The sequence below is a fragment of the Rhinolophus sinicus genome, chromosome 4 (genome assembly GCF_057876585.1).
Source record: "Rhinolophus sinicus isolate RSI-liver-muscle chromosome 4, RSI-T2T, whole genome shotgun sequence".
NCBI classification, from domain to species: domain Eukaryota; kingdom Metazoa; phylum Chordata; class Mammalia; order Chiroptera; family Rhinolophidae; genus Rhinolophus; species Rhinolophus sinicus.
The window spans coordinates 3,150,042-3,173,103 of record NC_142504.1 but is presented as its reverse complement, the minus strand read 5'-3'; positions in this window follow the sequence as shown (position 1 = coordinate 3,173,103).

The window sequence follows — 23,062 nt, the reverse complement described above, 5'->3', positions numbered from 1 at the left end:
TAAAGAAGACTTGTGATTCGGAGGCTTAATTCCAAAATTATTAGGAGAAATTGGGTATTTTAGGACTATTCACAGGCCAAACCTCCTTCCAGGCAACAGCCCTATTCCACCTGTAGAACTGCCAAAACACTGCACAAAAACGGTTAACAGAGAACCAAATGTCATTCTCTAACTTGAAAATAACAAAGCAACTATCAGGAACAGTGAATGAGAAAGAGCCCCTTTTGGAGGGGAGGGGGTCATTTTTCATTTTGCTTTGTTCACCCATGATAGTGTCACAACTTAAAACACCCACAAAGAAAATGGATATAATTCTAATAATAAGACCAACAAACTGTGGAATCCAGTACTGAAACCAGAAATTCTGTGTGCTCAAGTAAAGATGAGAAATCTCTGCTGGATTTCCCAGAGTAACATCTCTTCAACAATCGCCAGACACCCCAGTAAGGTGACACAGCTGACATAGTGCTACTACACATGGTGCTGTTTTGTCCATCACTAAAAAATGGATGGTGGTCACAAGAAAGGGACCAGGGAGGGGGGCTGTCCGGGCAGCTGTGCTCGTCTCAGAACATGTTCTCAGCACGTCTGAGCAGGTTCCTAATTCACCTACAGCGGGCCCACCAATGAGTTGAGTCTGAACAATATAAATCCTCATGTGTATGATTCTCAAGTCCAGTCTATCATCTTTTATCTTCAGCTAATAAAACCTTGCCAAACCTATTTTCCACTCAATTAACGATTCACTATTTTCAGCTTCCCAATAATCCAATGCATCTCCACAGCCTCCAATCGATACTTCCACATGTGCACTCAAATAGGGGACTCCCTGGCAATCCAAAGAGGATTTGCTGAAAACTCACAGTAAATAGATGTCAGCTTTACAGTATTATCCTAAGTCTCTGCCTGTAGAAAACCATACTCTGCAAAAGTGTGTTTTATGATTTTTTGGAATGAAACCCGTTTTTACAAGGAGCAACCAGGTGCAGGTACTTAGAATAACGCCATAAACTGTCTGAGTAAAGTACAATGGGGAAACAAAAGGCAATTAACTCAGATAAATTGTCCTGTCTGTCTTGAGACTCAACCACCCTTTCCCGAGTGCCTTTATCAATCCTCTGTAAACAACTCTGTAATATTAGATATTCTATAGCATTCTACAAAATGTCATAGAAACCTAAATTCCCTGTGCTAAGACCAATTTGATGTCCTCTGCATGTAATACACATATTGCAGCTTTGACAGGTATTAGAGGTTTATTCCTAACTGCAGCCAACACACACACACACACACACACACACAATGTACTCACATAAGGTGTGAGTCCACACACAGGCGCACACACATACGCACCACTAGGGAGAGGACAGTAGAATCTATATCCTTCCATGCTTTTCCACAATGCTGCTTGTACAGTGTGTGTTCTTTTCCATGATAAGCTTTTTTTCTTGCTTAAAGCTCAAATTAGTTCCTGTTATATTTAATTAAAAACAACTTAAATAATGCCTATTACATTTTTAACATATTATAAGTATCTTTTACCATGTTTTCCAGAAACATTTTATTTTATCATAATAAAATAAGACCAGGTCTTATATTAATTTTTGCTCCAAAAGACGCATTAGAGCTGATTGTCCGGCTAGGTTTTATTTTGGGGGAAACACAGTAGTTTCTAGATGTTGGGGATTGCAGAAAGGACCTTTCCATGAATATTTTACCTATCCCAATTTAACAGCAGGCTCCCTTTATTGACAAGAGACTACACCTATATGTATGAACACACACACCCATACACACCTCAGTAGCATCCCAATTATTTTTTTTAAATATCCTATTATGTCTCTTTTGCAGATTATTAGGAAAAATAATCCATCCAAACAGAAATAGATTTTAAAAATTAGTAGCTTGAAAACATTTTCAGTTTCTGGATTTTGCGAATTTTGTTCATTTTTTTACACGTAAGTAATTGGTCATTTTATTGTGTCATGAAATAGTTTTGCAAATTTTAATTTTCCTTTATTTTTTTTTTCAATCATGTGCTAACAAAGACAGTTTTATTTCTTCCTTTCCAATCTGTATGGTTTTTATTTCCTTATCTTGTTGCATCAGCTAGAAATGTCCAACAGGATGTTGACTAGGACGGTGAGAGGGGACACCCTTCACTGGTTCCTGACCTTAGCAGGAAAGCGTCTAGTTTCTCACAATTAGGTAAGAGGTTAGCTGAAGGCTTTTTGTAGATGTTCTTTATCACGTTCAGGAAGTTTCCTTCTATTCCTAGTTGACTAAGAACTTGTTTTTTGGTTTTTTGCTTTTTTGCTTTTTTTCATGAATGGATGTTGGATTTTGTCAAATTTTTTCTCCATCTATTTATATGATCTTATGATTTTTCAGGCCTAGTTAAGAAGAACGGAAATCTGGGTATAATAAAAGACAAGGTTTTTCCCCTCCCCCTGCCTGAAGCTCTAGGGCATTTTCTTCCAGCCATCACTGTGAGACCCTGGTCACCGGTAACTCATGAAAATACGAAGCCCCTGAGACTGGCCCCTTTGGAGTTCTTGTGTTTGTTTGTTTGTTTTTTGTTTTTTGTTTTCAAGGAGGATGCAGCCCACAGTGGCCCTTGTGGGGCTCAAGCCACAACCGTGGTGCTATCTGCACCGTGCTCTTACCAACTGAGCCAAGCAGCCCCCCCCCCTGGAGGTTTAACTCTCAGCCTCGTCCACACTGATCCTCCAATAATCTGTGGGTTCCACTGAGGGTGTTCCCAGGGATTCTGACTCTGGCAGGGGCTCTGCTCCTGGACCTCCTCCCTACGTGGTGATTTCCTGACTCTTGCTGTCTCTCCAGTTTTCAGGGCAGCAGTTTTCCCTGTGACCTCAGTTCTCTAATAGATCTACAGTGAGTGATTCGTTTTCAGTGTGTTCACCTTTTTTCTTGTGAGGGTGGGAGTGATAGCATCCAAGCACTTTGCAGGTAGGACCCAAACCCAGAAATTCTCTAATTTCAACGAAATACCTAGAGCCGTATCTTGTAACAGCCAGAAATATTTTCCTGAGTTAGCATTTCTGATCATGTTTTCATTAAATTGACTCTGCCATACGTTAAAATCATTGTAACAGCATCAAAACCAGTTCTGCTTCTTTCTAAGTCAGTTCTATTTCTTTTCATGCACCCAGCTCTGCTGACAATATAGAATGAAATCTTAGCAGCTGACCATTCTGCTGACATGTTGGGTCAAATGGAAGTGGCAGCGGAGTAAATGGTTTATTTCTAATCACTCAGCATATCTCCTCAGGGTGCTCTTACTGCAAGGCATAGATTAATGTAGGATCTGGCGGGGGGTCTGGCACAGTAACATTACAATGATGCTTGCAACCTATCATGATGAAGTAAAGAATTCCTCCTAAAGAGTTGTATTCACAAAGTTAGATGGGCCATCGGTCAATAAGCCAATAAAAAAAGTCCTTTTCTAATCCTACAAATCTCAAACCAATGGTCATCACAGATGCTGAGTTTCCAGAAGGTGAAGGTCATGTCTCACCTGGTCATTCTTCTATGCCCTGTACTTAGCATCAGAATGGCATGAAACAGATACTCATAACTATTTGTGAATTAAATAAATGAAAAACTAAATTGCAAAAGTGTTGTATCCAATCAAAATGAAAATTATCCTAATGGCAGGGCCTTAAAATTCCATAAATTGCAATAGGATGTCACACCTTAGTTTCTGCAGCAACTTCATTTAGAAACGGAAAATGAGGGAGGGTTGAACTGACACAATAAACTGTCCTTATGCACACACACTATATACCCCACATGTCCCTGAGCAGATTTTACTGCAATAAATCAGCTGTATCAGTGTGGGGAATTGGGGAAAAACAAAATTTATAAATCCTAAAAAGGACATATGCCTATTAGTCAAAGTGAGCTGGAACAGGTATATGGGGTATCTTTTATTTACTCTCAAAACCTCACTTACTCTGCAACCAGGAGTCCTATACTGAGGTTTATGCATGAGCTTTGGGGGTCCTTGAACCCCCAGAAATTCTGTAAAAGCATTTTGCATGTTTGTGTATCCATGCAAGAAGAGCCATGACTTCTGTTAGCCGCCGAGATTATGTAATATAAAAGATGATAACAATATGAGAAGCAGGTTAATACCCTTAGAACTTGCCTGCCACCTGCAAAAGTCCCCGCTGTCCCAGTGGGTAGATATCAGATACCAGAGAGTATATACTTGGAGAAAAGAGAGACAGGCAGACCTGCACAGATCTCATGCTGAGCACCCAGGAACCCCATCCTTCCCCCTCCAGGGCCTGACTCTTAGGGAGGAGGGAGAATAGACCCAATAATTAGCAGAGGAAGCTTTAAGATGAAGTCTGTTTGAGATCTACCATTAGGTTTCATTTATATAACAGATAATCAATCCTTCCATTTTTATTTTGACAGAGTATCTATTTAACATATTAAATTGTCATCAACTAATGAGTAATCATTGTCATTAAATAGCTGCATCACAGAAAAACAGAAAAAATTCAGAATCTATAATATTTTCACTTTCAGTGCAGCTGATTTGAGGACTCTCCTACAGATCCCAGCTTGGTGGCATTTTAAGTAACATTTCACAGAGGCTGACTCCTGCCTGCATTCTCACTCCCCACAATTTCTCACACTCCCTCTTCCTTCACCTTTTCCCATCAGAGCACAAAAAAGGCCAGAGTCTCTTGACTCTCTTCACTTAGAAAAGGGTTAGGCTGCAAAGAGAAGCAGATCTACCAGGCATTCAACATACAGCTCAAGGCACCAGGAGAGAAGGTGTTTTGCAAAGTCAGGAGCAAGTGAGAAATCATCATTCCTGGAAAGGTCAGCTGCACCCTTCCCGTGGCAGCCAAATGTTGCCTCACTAATTGGACCGTTTACCTCCCAGAACTGTGATGGGGTCACTCATCTGCAGTTCTGAGGCCTTGAAACCTTCCACTGCTCAGGTGGCTTAAAAACAGAAAGAGTCTGTTAATTAGTGTTAATTGATTCCATCGGATGTGATTTTGCATGTCACCATCTCCAGCACGTCCTTCCTCCTGACAGGTGAAGAGTGTTCTCTACATTTGGTAGGTAGCAAAAAAAAGCCCTGAGTGAATCAGGGAGACAGCACGTGATTTTAGCAGGAAAAAACAGTCACCTGGGACTTTTTATCTGTTGTGCTGACTCCCTGAATTTCAGTCCTTACATTGGGGCCGTTTCTCCACGCATGCCAAGGCGAAGTTGCCAGGTGAAGTCATGGTCTGTTCCTGAAAGAGGAGGGGGGGCATCATACCGTGTTTCCCTGAAAATAAGACTTAGCCGGACAATCAGCTCTAATGCGTGTTTTGGAGCAAAAATTAATATAAGACCCGGTCTTATAGTAAAATAAGACCAGGTATTACATAATGTAATATTATAATATAATGATATAATATAATATAATGCAGTATAATATAATATAATGTCATATAATATTGGGTCTTATATTAATTTTTGCTCCAAAAGACGCATCAGAGCTGATTGTCTGGCTAGGTCTTATTTTCGGGAAAATACGGTAGTAGCACTTAAGTAGAATTTGAATAGATGTTCTAGATAAAATTGATGTGGAGACAAATTCTCATACCTAAACATTTAAAGAAGCTAAATACTCATTAGGGACCTAGAAACTTGTCAAAACACCCATTCAGTCCTAATTACTTTCTCAGTATCCTATTATACGGCTGATGGCATCTCAGACATGGGAGATAACTACAAACCAAAGGGTCTGAAGTCTTCACCTTAGCGGTTCTGAGTTACTGGACAGAAGTATCTTAAGGTTGTTTGGGGTGAATATATATTTTTAATAAGAGCCAATTATACACAAATGTATATATATATATATATATATGGTGTTCATAGGACAAACAGGCATAGGAGACATAGAAAAAAGTTTACTGGGGTTATGTTATAATCATAAATAACTGAAAACCACCTTCCATCAATGGAAATAAATTATGCAAATAAATAAGTCATGGCACATCCACCCAAAAGAAAAATCTTCAGCCGTCAGTAATGATTATGCAGACTTATTTATCCATATGAAGAGATATTCAGAAGATTTAATTAAGAGGAAGAAAAAGATCGTCATGTATAATAATATAGTGCTATAGATGTTGAGAGAGAAAATATTTGAAAAGAACTTCAATAAAATGTCAATATACGGCTGAAGGTTGCTTTAACTTCTCATATTTAATGTTTTGGGATTTTATTTACAATCATAAGTAAAACAATAAGTATTTTCACTTTAGAGAGGAAAACCCCACTTATAAAACCCTAGTTAGAGCTCAAAATTCTAAAACAATGGAAAATAATGGGCAATAAAAGATATAAAAAGCTACCCACACTCTGACACTGCCCACCCAAGGTCCTTCAGTCCTGGGCAAAGAAGTGTTACACAGGCCGACATTTCACACCCACCATTGAAAAATCAGCTCGGTCCAGGAACTGTTTACTTGTCACAAGTTTCTTTCAAGGTCTGAAGTTAACCAACTCTGCTCTATGATTTGTCCCTCCCCATTTCAACTGTATCCAGGGACCCTCATTCAGACCCCTGGGTAGTGCTCCTGTCCCCACATAGAAAGTTAAATATCCACGGAAAGAAATTGATGGGTTATGATAAAGACCCTTCCAGGTAAGACAGCAGCGTAGCTTCAAGTCTAATTCCAACTTTCTCAGACAACCACTGAAATCACAGAATATAAAAAGAGAAAATGCTAAGGATGCTGAAAACTAAAGAAGTGAGACAAGGCCCACAAGGAAATATAAAAAATGTCTGCAGCATGTGGTGCAGATGGTAGAAGTGAAAAAAGGAGACCACAGCTCCGCGGGGGGGGAAATGCGGGGAGGTGGTGGAGCCCAACAAAACCCACACTGGAGAGGCTGGAACGGGATGTGAGGGTCCCTGAAGTGAGAGCCCCGAAGTAAAGGGCTCAGAATGAAGGGCTCGGGAGCACAGCTGCACCAGGAGCAAACTAGAAATCACATTAGCAACATATGGGCATGTGTGTGTAGCTAAGTATATTTTAGTATCCCTTAAACACTATAAATAAAACATCTTAAAAATAAATAAGACAAAAATGGGCATCTCAGAAGAAAGTTGAAGAGGAAATAAATGCACACATAAATCCAAATGGCCAATAAAGATTCTTAAAATGCTCAGTATCTACTAGTACTAATTATATACATCTCCTACATACATGGAAACTTATAACAATTACAATAATGATTCCTCTCAGTATAGTGGAGCAAGAGCAAATGGGCATTCACAGGGTCTTGCCATAAAAGTACGCTTAGTACAGATGCCTGGAGGGCAATTAGGCAGCACAAGGAGAAAGCCTTAGAAATGAACAACAAAAAAAGTAGCTTACATTTTGATGAAGGAGTTTTATTTCTAGCAATTTGTCCTAAGGAATCAATCACAGATGTTTAAAAAGATGCCTGTGCAATGCTGTTCTTTGCAGCATAATTTATAATAGTGAAAAATTGGAAACAATCTAAACGGCTGCCAATAAGAAATTGGTTTTTAAAATATGGAACATATAAACTATGATGAAATTCAAGAGAATGATTAGGAGTCATGTACAAGAATACCAAATGAAACAGAGAAATGATCGGTGAGAGGAACAGGCTCAAAATAATGTGCAGTATGACCTAAACTGACTAAAATGTGTGCAAATATAATGCTACGTTTTATATGTATAAAATACATGCAAGGAAAAGGGCTGAAATTAAGTATAACATTATGTTATTGGAGACTCTCAAAGTCAACTTTGCAAATGAAGAACAAAGTGAAACAACTTCCCTGCCAAATGTTAAGACAAATTACGGAGTCTTGGTAAAATACAAATATTTATTGGCCCTCAAGAATAGACTATAGGCCAATGAAACCAGGTGGAGATGCCAGATGGAGGCTGATTTGTATACAAACACTTAACAGTTGACAAAGGTGCCACCATAATTCAATGGGAAAAGTATGTGTGGTTTAAGACAATGTTGGGAAAACTGATTTATTGAATGGAGAAAAGTAAAAATGGCTTCCTACCTAATAACACGTATAAAAGTAGATTCTAGGAGAGATCCAAGATGGTGGAGTAAACACTGTGCCCACTGCCTTCCGTGAACACATTAAAATTACAACTAAATTGTAGAACAATCAACCTAAGCACCCATCTGAACTCTGGCTGAACAGAGGTTTTATAACTACAAAAAAAAAAAAAAAGAGGCCACATCCAGACTGTCAGGAGGGGCAGAGCTGCTAAAGAAGCCTCACACCTATGTGTGGTGGATGAGAACCCAAAGGGCTCTCTCAGCTGCGGAGTTTCCCCTGTGGGAGCGAGAGACCACAGCCTCACACCAGGCCCCCCAACCCAGAGCACCGGTGCCAAGAAGAGGAGCCCCCACAACATCTGGCTGACAAAACCAGTGGGGATTCTGACCAACGGAGTAAGGCAGAGGCTGCGGGAACCCAGACGTCCTCTTAAACGGCCCACACACAGACTCATTCGCTCACAGGCACTCACCTTGGGCTCCAGCAGAGGGATGGTGACTCGGGAGGTGTCGGAGGCAGGCAGGGGGTCAGACCAATGTGTCTTCAAGGAGAGGGCTGGAGGACAGTCACCATTTGCCCTGCGTGGTGGCCTTATCCAGTGCAGCCGGCAGCCGGCAGGCGGGCACCAGCTTTCCTGTGTTGAACCCACCCCTATGTGGCTAAATCTGTATCTGATTGGCCTAGTGAGCTCCGCTGCTCCACTCTAACTCACTGTGACCCCACCCAACACACAAAACACCTGAGGCAGTTGGCTCCACCCACATTACACTCTATTAGAAAACTATCTGAGTCCATTGGCCCCAGGCAGGCAGCGACTGGCCTCAGTGAGCTCTGAGACTTTTGCTGAGTAGCTCCTGGCTCAGCACTGCCACCAAATCAGAATTTACATTACCCTGGTGACTACAACTTGTCCCATTCTAGGGACTCCCACAGACACCGTGTTGTACAGCAGATCTTGGGAACTTGTTCCTCAAGAACTTACTCATCTAGTACAATTGAAACTTTATACCCATTCAAAGAACTTTAAAAAAGAAATGTCAGATTAGGAGAAGATATTTGTTATGCCCCACGTGAAAGGGATTGATATCTAGAATAGGCAATAAAGCCTTGCCAATAATAAACAAAAACAATTACTCTAACTTTAAATAGAGTAAAGATTATAAAGGTAATTCACAGACAAGCAAACCTAGAAGTCTATATAAATATGAAAAGACGCACAAATCGAATAGTAATCAGACAAATACAAATTACAGCAAAAATTACAGATCACTATATAGAAATTATACCTGGAAAACTTGGAAAACTGGAAAATGCCAGGTGTCAGCAGGAAGGGAGGGATATGTGAGACAAAATCTACATGCACTGCAGGGAGATTGGGGACTGATGGAGGCATTCCAAAGAGCAGTTTGGCAGCCTTGAGTCAAGTTAAAAATATATGGAATATAATCAACAGAATTTTTACTGCTGAGTACAATTCCAGAAGATATTCTCACCCAAACAGATAAGCAAATGCATAAATAAAGCTAGGGAAGGATTTCACCAAGTTGTCAAGTATAGTTCTACAATTATACAAAATGTTTTAAGGTAGAATTAATAGAGAAATATTCAGGCAGAGATAATGAAAAAATACTAGTAGTATTCATATCAGACAAAAGAGCATTTAAGACAAAATGCATTTGTAGACAGAAAGTGTCAGTGCACAATAATAAACGCTTTATTGAATGGTTAGATAAACCATTGTAAACATGTGCACATGGAGTAACACATCATCAAAATATTACAGAAGAACTGTTAAATGAACCTATAAGGAAAGATTTCAACACACCTCCTCTTGTATTTTATAAATCAAGCAAAGAAACAAACAAAAGCAGGAAAGTTGCAGAAGTTCAGGGCAACATTACAAGTTTGAGTTCATGGACATATTTAGAACGTTACACCCAATAATTCAAGAATACACATTACTTGGCTGTGTGCGATGGCAGAGGGGTAATGGATGGGGGGAAGGGGGCTTGTCACTGTGTGAGGGATATAAATGATAAATGTCTAATGATTAAAAAAAAAAAAGAATACACATTACTTTCAGGCATACACACAGTATATACCAAAAATACAAACAACCACCAGGACATAAACCAAACCTCAACAAAATAACTCCAAAGGAAATAGAAACAAAAAGAGGTAACATGCGAGATGAAATTAATAATATGGAATTTATTAGGTTAGATTTGATATGTTATATTTTATAACATTTAATATAAAACATGCAGAATATATTAAATAATAATGCTAAATATATAGTTATATATAGTACATTTATAAGTTATACAATTTAGATTTTTATAACATTTTATAGAATGCTATAGAATGTCTAATATTACAGAGTTTTCTACAGGGGATTGATAAAGGTGAAAGTGTCCTCTGGAATAAAGAATATAAAATTCAAGCATGAATGATTAAACAAATAAACAATATTAAAAGTAAAAAAAACTATGGATGCTGTGGTGATGAAGAGAAGAGGGAGCCATTGTGAGGAAAAAGTGAACACAGCAGATCTGCTTTTGTCGATTCTTGTTTTCCTCTGGGACATTTGGAGCCCCAGCACTGTCCGTTGGTCTCAATCTTAGAACCTAATTCCTGGAACTTTCAGGCCTCAGTGATTAGTGATTAGGAGATTACTCTATGAGCCACAGCAGTGGATCAGGGTGTCTCAGGCTGCAGCACCATTTAAAGAAATCATGCAGAGTCATCAAGTTCACCTAGTTTGACGTCAGCACCACAACTGCTCACATGGCTGCTTTAAAATGTAATGAGAAATCTGGACCCTAAGGCTCAAGTGTTCCCTGCATGGGGACACCTCACACTGTATCTGAGGTTTGCAACCCCCGCAGGGAGAGACCACCTCTATCCTGCACCTGAACTTGGAGCATCTGCCTGTGTGTACATTTTCCTGCTGTAGCCTTTGCTGTAATCCATCTTACTGGTGACCCTAACTTTCTGTTGAAGTGTATGAATCAGCGAACTAGTGGATGGTACGAGGTCTCCCGAAACAGTGATGCACAACTTAATGACAATACATATGAAAACTTGGAAGAAATGGTTTCTTAGACAATACAGCTTGGAAAAAACTGACTCAAAGAGAAATAGAAAACCAGAACAGTCATATAACTTGATTCCGCAAATATTTCAATAAGAAAAATCGAACCCAGATGATTTTACAAGTGATTTTACCAAACCTTCAAGGAAAAGGTAAATTCAGAGACTAGGAAAGTGGGAACCCCCTAAATTATTTTATGCCATATGAAATAAAGCATGGATATTGTGCCTGCCAGACTAGGTTGAATTTCCAAATCTGCCAAGTGATAGATTTGGAACTCTGGAGTAATTTACCTAACCTGTAATAGTGTCCTTATCGCCCAGTCAACAACTGTTTTTTGGCACCTACTAGGTGCCAGGTACTTTTCTAGGTAGCAGAAATAGGTGAGGTAACGAAACAGACAAAAGCACTCTCATTCACGGAGTTGGTGAAGGAGATTAGTGAGACTGTCCAGGAAGCGAGCTTCGGGCAAAGACCACATGTGTGCAGGCCCCGGAAGGGTATTGGGGCAGAAGCAGAAGCAGTCACATGTCGGAATGGCAGGTGCGTTAGGAGGTGACAACGTCGGGCAGGTTACAGGGCCCAGGCTGCGTTTGGCTTTGTCTGGCAGGAGTGACAAAAAAGATACAGTGATGACAGCAAGGTGCTTGGCATGAGCAGATGGAATGATTTTTAAATGATGGGGAAGACGATGAGAGGGGCAGTTTAGGGAACATGGTCTGAAGCCATGTGTGAACACTTTAAGATGCCCCACACACATGCAAGTGGAGATCTGAGTTGACTGTTAGAGTGTTCTAAAATAAATTGGAACTGCCATGTACACATGGTACTTACAGTATTTACAGAAGGGACGGAAAGCCACAGGCTCTACGAGGTCCCTGAGAAGGTGAATGTAATTAATGAGAGGAGAGCAGGACAGAGCCTGGGGATCCTCCAGCATTTAGAAGTCAGGAGACAAACAGGGATCTACCTGGATCCTGACTCCATAAAGCAGGGAGGTAGAAAGAAAACCAAGTGAACACAGAGTTGAGGCAGATTGATAGTCAACCGAAAGACGGTGCAATCATTTAATTCAAAGCGCTGTGAGTCCCATGAGACATGGGAAGTACCTTGCAGGTTTCCTCACTGTTTTATTTCGCATCCATCCCACACAGAGACTGAGTTTGCACTCTTTCTGTATGCTTTTATTTGTCTCTCTAAGACAAGCATCTTGCTTTAGAGCAGAGGTGTCCAATCTTTTTTCAACGTTTTTTACCAAGGGCCATATGCGGTAAAATACACAAACAGCCGGGCCACTCACTCGAGGTGAAGTACGAATTGCCTCACCTGGTTTATTTACGTAAACTAAATATATTTTTGGAATTTGCTGCGGGCCAATTAAAAATGGGTGCGGGCCTCAGTTTGAACACCCCTGCTTTAGAGACAAGATGGAAGGTAAGTACTGTTTAACATTGCTTTATAAGTTATTATGATTTATAGACAGTATTTCTCTAAAAAATAAAACTATTCATACCTTTGAATAATTCCACCTCTCAAAAATAACTAATATTACAGAGACTAGCTACATGTACAATATCCTCATTTGAGTGTTGTATGTTATAGAATAAAACTGGAAAGAAAACATAAAGGAAAAAAATAAAGGGATGGTTAAATAAATGAAGGATATTCACTCATTAGAATTAAAAATGATGAATGTACCATATGGGGAAAATTGTCATGACAATTATCACCATGTAAATAAACAGAGACAAGAGTGGCAGAAAGAAGTTGAATGATGTTTCTGTTACAGTGACATAAACGCAGAGGTCTGGTTTTCACTTCTCCCTCCACTAATAATTTATCAAGCTATGTCTCTATAACTGATATACAATCACATGATACAATCAAAATACATTATTAGTTAAAAGTGAAATAAAATTCCATGCTTTCAGTGATGGTGTGGTATAACAATTGAACCTGGGTCCTACCTCACAGGCAAGCTGTATAATTAAATCATTGAATACAATATGAAAATACTTTGTTCATAAATTGGTATAAAGGTCAGGCTACGGTGTTTCGATTCTACAAAGTCAGAAATACGCTCACAGCACCAAAGTCCCGCAGAACATAATTGCGTGTACGTGTGTAACACCTCCTGAGAAGTCATGTTCAGGCATAGCAGTTAGGTACATGGGACGCTTTCGTCCCCAGGCTGACAATTTCCTCTGCCGTTGCAGCAAACCCACTGGAAAGCTCGAGCAAAACCTCTACGATTTACATTTCCAGGAAAAAAAACTCTATGCACTTCAGATGCTAACATATTTTTAGCTGGTTTACTGTTTTTAGCTGGTTTACTTACATAAGTGATTCAAAATATATAGTTCCAAGCAGGAGAGAGGAGGAGGAAACAGAAAAATGAAGGGGAAAGCACAGCCAGTTTCATAGCTGGTGTCCTGAAAAGCATTAACAACCTCTAAGATCGGTCTCAATTGACAGCACTACCCCTTCTGTAACTGGAAATGGCAACACTAAAAAGTCCGAGATAAATTCAAATGAAAATACAACAGAGTCTATGTACGACTTGAAATCTACCTGTGGGGAAACAACTCAATAATTCTTATTAAACCCACAGCTGATTTGAAAGTAAGCTCTGGCTTAGTGGATGAAGTTACTTTATGAAATATGAGTTTGAATAAGAAACAGGAGAAAGTAGATAATAAGCGCATCTTGTAGAAGCGGGTTTGCAGAATCAATTTTTCCAAATTGGAAAGCTATCACCACAGCGAATTCCCCAGAATGTTTTATGACTCTGCTATTTTAGTCTCAACCATCCTTTTCTTTCTATTTGAGTGTCTTGGAATGGAAAACTGAACTGAAAACAAGTGGGGGAAAAATCACAATAAAAGTGACTTCAAGAAGATTTACATTAGATTTTTTTTAAATAAAGGGAATCTAAAGATGTTCCTCAAATGAGTACAGAAAGCCCTTAGTCAAGGATGGCAGATAACATCGGAAAGCATTGTGACGTTAGGGTTTGTGCCCCTAATCAAACCTTTGCATCTTTTTAGAGTAACTGGGAGAAGAATGATTCTGGCTAACGTAATTCAAAAAGAAATCTTTGGGAGGATACAGATACAAACAGAATCAAGAAGGATAGAAAAGCAGGATCACAAAAGACTAGGAATCAGGGCAGCCGCAGGAGTCTTGAGATTGGAAATATAACAACAACAACAACAACAATAGCAACAACACAACGATAACAATATTAATAATAGTTTGTGTCCATTGAAAAGATACCAGATGACAGGAAATATGCCAAGCACCCTGCCTGTATTGTCAGTTAATTCGCACACTTACCCTGTGAGAGAGTTACTATTATCCCATTTTGAGATGACAAACTGAAACATAAGTTCCTGGCCAAAGATTCAACAGATTGTGAGCAGCACAAAGTCACTCGAGAGACATTGTTGTCACCCACGGTGACTCACTTTCTTTCAATGATCTGAGCAAAGGATTTGTCTCCATTTCTTCCCACTCCTCTACTGCATTCAAGACTCAAAGTACCAGGGGGATTCTGGGGCGTAGAATCTTGGTAGCAGGTACTTGAGCAGGGTCTAGAGGTCTACCTGAGTTCCATGCGACTATTTGGTCCAAGTAGCACCCTTGGTTAGAATAATGTAGAATTAGTTCAAGATAACAGATTCGTTTCTTCACTAAGAAATCGGATTTCACACACAGAGCTGGTGAATGGTCTACACCAATCCCAAACTCCACCGGGTTTCACCTACAATGTGACCGATGACAGACAAGCCAATGAGTTAAGGCAGAGCAACCAGGGTTCACCACGTGTCAGTCTCCCAAGCACTGGGCATGTTGCTTCACAAAGACATTTTCATCCCTCGCTCAAAACACCCTGGGGATTAACTCCATTGGATAGAGGAGGGCATCCTATTAGAGAGCTAAGGAGCTGCCCAAGGTGACACGGCCAGCCAGTGGCCCCTACATGATATACGCCTGGTGTTCTCTGCTTCCAAAGCCCACGCTTGTGTTGCCCAGGAATGGCAGTGTTTTCATCTGTCTGCAGTCAGAGAAAAGTAATGCGACACACTCTTGGTGGGACAGCAAGGTCATCTCCTACAAGAAGGCTGAAACTCCCACGCTAACTTGCCATTTCAGTTCCTTCTACACAGAGAGAAGCTGGTGAAGTCATCTCAGAGTCACAGTGTTTAACCCAGATGGCCCTAGCCAAAGTCAGTGGAACTGTAGCGAGCAAGGAAATTGGATCCAACTAGTTTTCATGGACAAACCCAGTTTATTTCCCTTGGAAATAACTGCACGTCTCTTCTTCCAACTCCCTGTCTTTTTTCCTGGTGCCCAGTATTTACTTTGTCACTGTGCACTTTAATTACTTCTGAGACTTCTGGGCTGCATTTAAATGCATCTCTCAATTCTATTTGGGGTGCTGCCTTTAGATTACAGGATGTTGACGCAGACACCAGCTTAAAACCAAAATTCAAGCCTAGAAAAATACATATGTAAAGATTTCTGCATCAGAGCTCACAGGGAGGAGAAGGGCGGTGTGCAGTTAGGGACCTAATTCCCAGGGTTAGTCCAGCTGAGAGCAGGGAGGTGGGACCAGTGTGGTGGAAAGCATCTGAGCACATGTCTGAGTGGATTCCACGTGGTCAGCAGTGAAAGCAAAACACGACGAAGCCACCATCTGCACTTGCAAAAATGACACCAACTTTTAGCAGAGAGAGGGAAAAAATGGCAAGCAAATGTTCAAAACCGTAGGAGTAAACATTCCACTGAGCTTATAAACCAAACTGCACCGGGTCTAAAGTGTATCTTTTTCTCTCTTCTCGATTTCACTCTCCCTCTTGCCTTCCAGTTGGGCTTTTTAAATTTTACCATAATTAGATATTTTCACTATATTTTTCTGTCATCTAATTTTGCCACAGTTCTTTCGAGCTCCTAAAAAAAAAAATGTTTCACTATGTCGTTCAGAGGGAAAACCTCATACAACCTCTTCCCCGTGCTGGCAAAAGCTGTACAAGGCAGTGTACAAACTGTCCCACTAAGACCCTAGGCAGTGGCGTTGCAGAAGACAGAACATCTGGATTCCCCGTGTGCTCAGGGCCCCAGGGGGCGTCCCTGTGATGGCGGGGGTGGGGCACACGTTCCCTCCAGCCCTCTGCACCTCTCCCCTGGGTCTCACAGGCTGCCTGCTGCATAGGGAACCCAGGTCCAGGCAGCCCGGGACTCCCCACAAACACGCTTCTGATCCCCAAACATCACACATACAGTAGCTCCCTGTGTTTTTGCAGAGCTGTGCCTCCCGCACAGCTGAGCTCAACGCAGTTATCCGTCAGCATGTTTCAGATCGTTGCTTCGGACACCTGGGCGCCTCTGCTCCTCGATCCCTTGTTTCTCTACAACCCCCTCTGCACATTTGGTCGCTCCAGAACACTCTCCCAGCTTATCCCCTAGTTTTCGGAAATTGTGATCATTGCCCTGAACTCTCTGTGCTCGCCCATGTCATCAGCCCCTTTCCGGTAAGAAGAAGATCTAGAACAGCACTACTTAATAAGCATCCAAGGAGAGCCACACACGTCATTTTTAATTTTCTAGTGTCCACATTAAAAAATAAAAAAGAATGAGGAGAAATTAATTTTAATAATCTATTTAACCGAACGCAATAGATTCAAACATTTGAACGTGTGGCACTAGCGACATTTCTACTGTGAACATCAAGATGGGGCTCGTGGCAACCAGAGTGGGCAGGGGAGACCCGGGATGTGCCGAGCTCTCTCCACACTGAGCTCTGTCCGTGTGGAACCACTTGACTTACATTATTGTGCAGGCGCCGTCATTTCCACTTCACGGCAGGAAAGCTGGGAGTCAGAGAGGTCAGGTAACCTGACCAACACAGCTTGTACAGTGCGGAGCTGGGATTTGGACTCACATCTGTCTGACCCCAAAGGTCATGCTCTTTCTGTGTCACCACACATCCCTCCGACTCCAAAAGAGACAGTCACCAGCCTCGCCCTTCAGCCAACTTCTTCACAAATGCAACCGCCCTGAGAGCTTCTCTCCAAACACAAGCTAGACATCAGCCACCTCCTGCAAGCTCTGTGCTCTTGATGCAGATAGATAGATAGATAGATAGATAGATAGATAGATAGATAGATAGATAGATAGATAGATAGATAGATAGATGATAGATACATAGATAGAACTTAACCTCTATACACTTACGCTGGCCAAATACAGAAGCACTGTCAGAGCTGTGACAAGTTTCCTACTTTACATTAGCACCACAAATGTCTTCACGCTTCTTCATATCCTTAGTGTCTGTGTCATGTGGCTTATTTTTCTCCCACTCTACAGAAACATTTTTGGAGGTCTCTGGTCATCTCTTTATACTATATCAAACGGTCATTGCTCAGTCTCATGGGGACACCTTTCCTCTTGAGGATGAAACTCATAATTGTTTCTCACCTCCACAAGAAAGAACATAGCATCTTGCAAATTAAAGGTTCCCAATAAACATGTTTGGTAAGTTAGTATTCACATGAAGTGCTTACTATTTCTGAGAGACACTTACCACACTTCCATCTCTATTTGCATCAGCTGAAACTAGACCACTTATAGGTACATCAGAAGAGAACTCCTTTTTTTTTTAAAACGCATTCCTCTGTTCCTTCACATTTCAGTGGGAAATATTCATTAACCTGCCTTGGCCTCTAAATATATTCATTTAGAGAACTCTCTAAATGAGGGTTCATTGGTGGTTTGTCTAAATAAATGGCATAAACATTTCTAGTCCTACATGTAGCTATTTCAGCTATGCTTACAAGACAAATTAGGTGGATTTTGGTAGGAAAAAAACGGAAAGAACAATCATTAAGTTCCTTAAGCACGATAATTTCCACAAAATTGTTTCATACATATTAATAGTTTAAAGTGAAGGAGAAAAGGTTCTTGGACAGTCTTTGCTAACTTAGTTTATCCTGAGGCTGACGACTGTCTCATTTTCCAGGACCCAGAAGCCATGTTCTCAGGGAAGGGAGAGAGTCTGTCATTTTCCTTCAGGAAAAAAGTCCTTGATCATCTTCACATACCCTGCCCGCCCCCCTAAACACCACTGTGTTTTCATCAGCTTGGTGACGACAGGGTAAGCGTTTCTATTTCTTCCCAACGCCAGCCCATGTGTGGCCCATGGCTTTGCCCCGTCAGCCTCTCTATTCCTCTCTCATAACTTTGAACTAAATCCTTCTATTTCTTAGTAATGTATTTCCTTCCTGAAGACCTTCTGATATAAATGGTTTACTAGAAGGTCACTAACAGCCAGTGGGCTTCCTCTCAACCTTGATCTGCTTTCACCCTGCTTACCAAGGGTGTTCCCGTGCCCCTCCACCCCCCCCCAGTGCTTTATAGAGTGCCTAGCATACAGCTGGTGCTCAATAAACAGCTCTGGAATGCATCGACAAACAATTGGACCCACAACTGACATGCCAAGTGAACACTAGTCTTAGGAGATACTCAATAATGAAGAGTCCCATGGACAAACGACTTGGGAACTATCCCTACCACACCATCCAGGGATACACTAAAGCAGCAAAGCAGAAGACCCCAGTCAGTATGAGTCCAACCCGTAAGCCCTGGGGGCCGAGACGTGAGAGGGCAGACCCGGGGAAGCGTGGTATCGCACTCATGGGGAGTCCATGCCATGCTCCCGCTGCTGTCAGAACACAGGAGTAAACCATGTCTCCTCCTCAGACATCATCTTCGTCCCCCTAGAGCCCACAGAAGGTACAAACCACCTGTAAGTTGGTGTCAAGGTCACTGTTACCTGCTCCAGTTCACGTGGTGGAGCCTTACATGTGGAAGATGGGCCGTGCCAAGCACTCAGGTTCCAGTGTCCCCAGATTTGCCTTCAGGCTCAAGAGCTAACTCGGGGCCCAAAGAGCTAAGCCAGGGGTAACTGGAAAGCCTGAATATGAAGGAATTAATCTGTTATCACACATGGAGACAAGCCATATATATGTAACACACACACATATCAAATAGTACATTACATAATACATATGGTATATGTGTGCAGACATAAACATGTGTGTAGAGTGCATACGTGAGTTCACATACATAGCACATATTTTAAAAAACAGGATATGTGATTAACATCCTTGCAGTCACATGTTTATTTCCATTTTCAAGACCAACCAGTCCTCTTGACATTATCAGAAGACCTAACAGATGCTCTTTTAAAAGAAGCTGAAAATAAAAAAGTCTGATTTCACCCCATTATGATTTAATTCTTTCCCAGACAAAGGTGCTATTGATTTTAGTCAATGCAATAAACTAGACAATTCTAATATTTAGTTGATAGTGAAAGCCCTGAAGAAAATACTTCCAAGCACCTGAAGTTTGATCAGTTTCAAAGAACAAGCTAAGCAATATAAGAAAATTGTAGTAAAATCAGGTGGGCTGCAAGTTCCTTTGTCTGTGAGAGGCAGAACAGGCCATGGAGGGTCCTTGTTTTGGATAAATTTAAAAGTCAAATGGAAATATTTGCATTGTTCTTCATCCTAATCTCTGATTCTGACCAAAGATGGTGACAACGCCTGCATTAGCAGATAGGGAAGGAGAGGCGTGGGGGAGACAGTATGGGGAAAACACAGGGAGCTATGGAGAGGTAGGAGAGAGGGAGAGAGAAAAGCTTTCAGCAGGAACTGACTGCATTTTGTCATTCTCAAAAAACACAAGATAGTAATTCTAAGGAAATAAAAAATATGGCGATACAATCAAGACAAAGATTTCAAACAACATGATACAACTTTGTGGTTGAAAGCAGCCCAGTATGAGGCCAGTTTAAAAAAATAAGGGAGAAATAAATGTATTTTTATCCTTAATACATACTTAATATACACTTTTATCCTTAATATATACTTTATTTCTTGCATTAGTTGATGGGAGTGACAGTTGTGGACAACTAATGAGCTACAGATGTCCAAGAGACGCATGGCTTATGGATTCTTTTGAGAAGGGATAAAAGATTGTCTCCCGTCTTTTCTCATAAGCTCAGTTGTCTCTGTGAAATGTCTCTGGCTCCATCTTCAGAGAAGTCTTATGTGTGCAGCTTTGAAAGAGGCTGATCAGTGAAAGCCTGCATTGGTTTATCAAAGCGGTTCTGCACACCGGCTTCCCTTCAAAACACTGAACACATTTGTGGGCTGCTGAGACAGCAAGAGGCAGACCCGGTGCCTAACTGGTTTTCTATGCTGAAATTATTCTTGCAAGTTGAGAATATATTTATTTCCAGAATAGATGCACAAGGAGTTTAGAAAGGAATCATATAGCAGGGAACGTTGCTGGACAAGCAACATGCCTCTGGAGTTTCCTTGAGTGTTTTAGAGAGAAAGAAAATAGCTCGGCGGGTCTGATGAGTGGATGGTCGGTGCAAAGTGCTCAGATGACTTTGGGTGGGTATGAATCCGTATTGCACGCCAGAGGCTGACCTCAGGGTCCTACTCCAAATCTGAATTAGGGAACGGAATGCTCACATTCTAACCACGTTGGTGCACAGACTTTCGGGTGGCCTGCAAAGGGCACATATTAACAACTAGCTGCCCTGGGAATGCTGGGTGTTCCTCCCAGGAGACGGTTTGGCTGGTGCTCAAGCAGCTTGTTGCATTCCAGCCAAGTTCCGCCAAATGCCCGCCGGAAGCACAGGGATCAGAATTCTGAGAGGAGGGACGTGGTGTTGTTCAGGATCGAAGAAAGAAAGAGAACAGAAATCTAGGTTTCCTTTCCCCTCAAGAGGCCGACACAGAAATGGATTAAAGCTGTTACACTCACAATTGCAAGGATAACTCAGCTCTTGGTGGTGCCTCGTGTAACAGACCAGGGAACTTTTATAGGATATCTTTAAAAAGCCATGCCCGGTGACTCACCAGACACAGGCGGTAATGAAGGTGCCCGGACGCCCTACTATTTCCAATAATCAAAATTTAAGTCCAACGGAGTCAATACTTACGTTGTTTATGCTTTTCAATAAAAACTAATTAAAGCTACTTGAGTTTTTCATGATGGGCTGGGAATGTAATTGAACAAGTTCCGATTTAGCAAGCCTTTGACTGAGTTTCCGATAAGGATTTGAATGAAGAATGAATCAATGGTTCCTGGATTTGAGCTCATTTGGCCCCAATGTCTACAATCAGGCAGGGACGGAGCCGAAGCTTCTGTCTTCTTATCCCTCAGCCCCAGGAGACAAAGCAAAACACAAACGCAAAAACCTACATTATTTTTAAAGTCATTGCTACGAGTGCTTAGAGATGATGCTTATGGCACTTAGATTAGATTTGTTCTTAATTTCTCAGCTGGGTCATTATTTCTGGAGAATGTAAATGGTGGGAAATGCAACCGCGGAACATGAAGACAGAAGAATCAGTGACAGGATATTTAGGTCACTCTAGCTCCGTTTTTGTCCCCTGTGCTGCCTAGAAAACACTCTGGTTCTATTTTAAAGGGGTCTTTGCATTCACGAAAGGCTATGGCACAGGCTTGCTGCTGGCTTCTGTGCACAAACATTCAAATTCTGGCAGATTGCTGCTATCCTCTGGTCCTTGGACAAAGAAAATTAGTTTGAAATTCTGATTGCATCTTGGGGAAAATAAGACATACCCCAAATTTTAGAAAATAAAGTTAGCTTATTGCCTAACATTGTGCGTGTACCAGCAAATACCTGCCGGGAAAAGGCAGAGGCCTTCCTCCAGCGTGACATCCTAGAGTCAAGACAATGCACAAGTCAAAAGCAGTCTCTCTCCAGTGACACTGCGCTTGCTGGCCCAGGAATATGTGCTCTCCAGCTCTCGCCAAATGAGCACCAGCGGCCTCTGACGACTCAGCGCCATGCTGGACAGACGGGCACCAAATGAACTCCACAATCGCATACTTCAGCTTTCTTACAGGATTTCCTCCCAACTCACCTAGATTCTCCCACAGGAAACGTGCACTGACGTTCAGGTCACAACCATCCTTCTTCCCTAGTTGTCCCTGTTTATTCCCACTTCACGTTGAGGACACATGTCTTCCTTCACAGCATCTTGTCTTCTTTGGCCCAGAAAAACGCCCTGCTTCTCTCAACTCACTAGATAATCTATGCCTCTCATTTGGGAGAACCACATAATGGCTCGTGAAAATCCTCATGTTGCCTAACGATTGTTAGCAGCACATGACGCTAGGTACATGGCCACCTGTACAACGTGGCTGTGTGGTCAAGGTCAGCCTGCCCCCCTGTTTGGAAACTCAGTAGGAAAGGAACAGATGTAATGCGTTAAGACGAGGTCATCCCCACGTAGGGTGGGCCCCTAAGCTGATATGGCAGGTGTCCTTATATAAAGGGAAGACCAGAGACAGCCATACAGACGGGGAAGGCCATGTAGCAATGGGTGTCACGCTGCCACAAGCCAAGGAATTACTAGAAGCAAGGAGAGGGGCCTGGAACACATCCTCCCTCATAGCCTCACCAGGAAGCGACTGTGCTGACACTTGACTTGGAATTTCCGGCCTCCAGAACTGTGAGATAATAAACTGATGTTGCCTCAGCCCCGCAGTGTGTGGTGCTTTGTTATGACATCCCCCACAACCCCGTCCCTTTGGGGAGAAAATAAGCCCCATTACAGTAAGTTATCAAGGCCTCATAACACACCTGGCAGGTGAAGACCTTGTGCTGCACTGAAGAGGGCCACACACATGGGTGTGCGAAAGCCAACACATCAGGAGCACAGGCACAGGACCCCAACTCAGGTTCACCCCAAAGCCATTGCATTCCAGGTGTAGGTGCTTAAACAGGCATTTTACCTAACTTTCAGATGACTGAG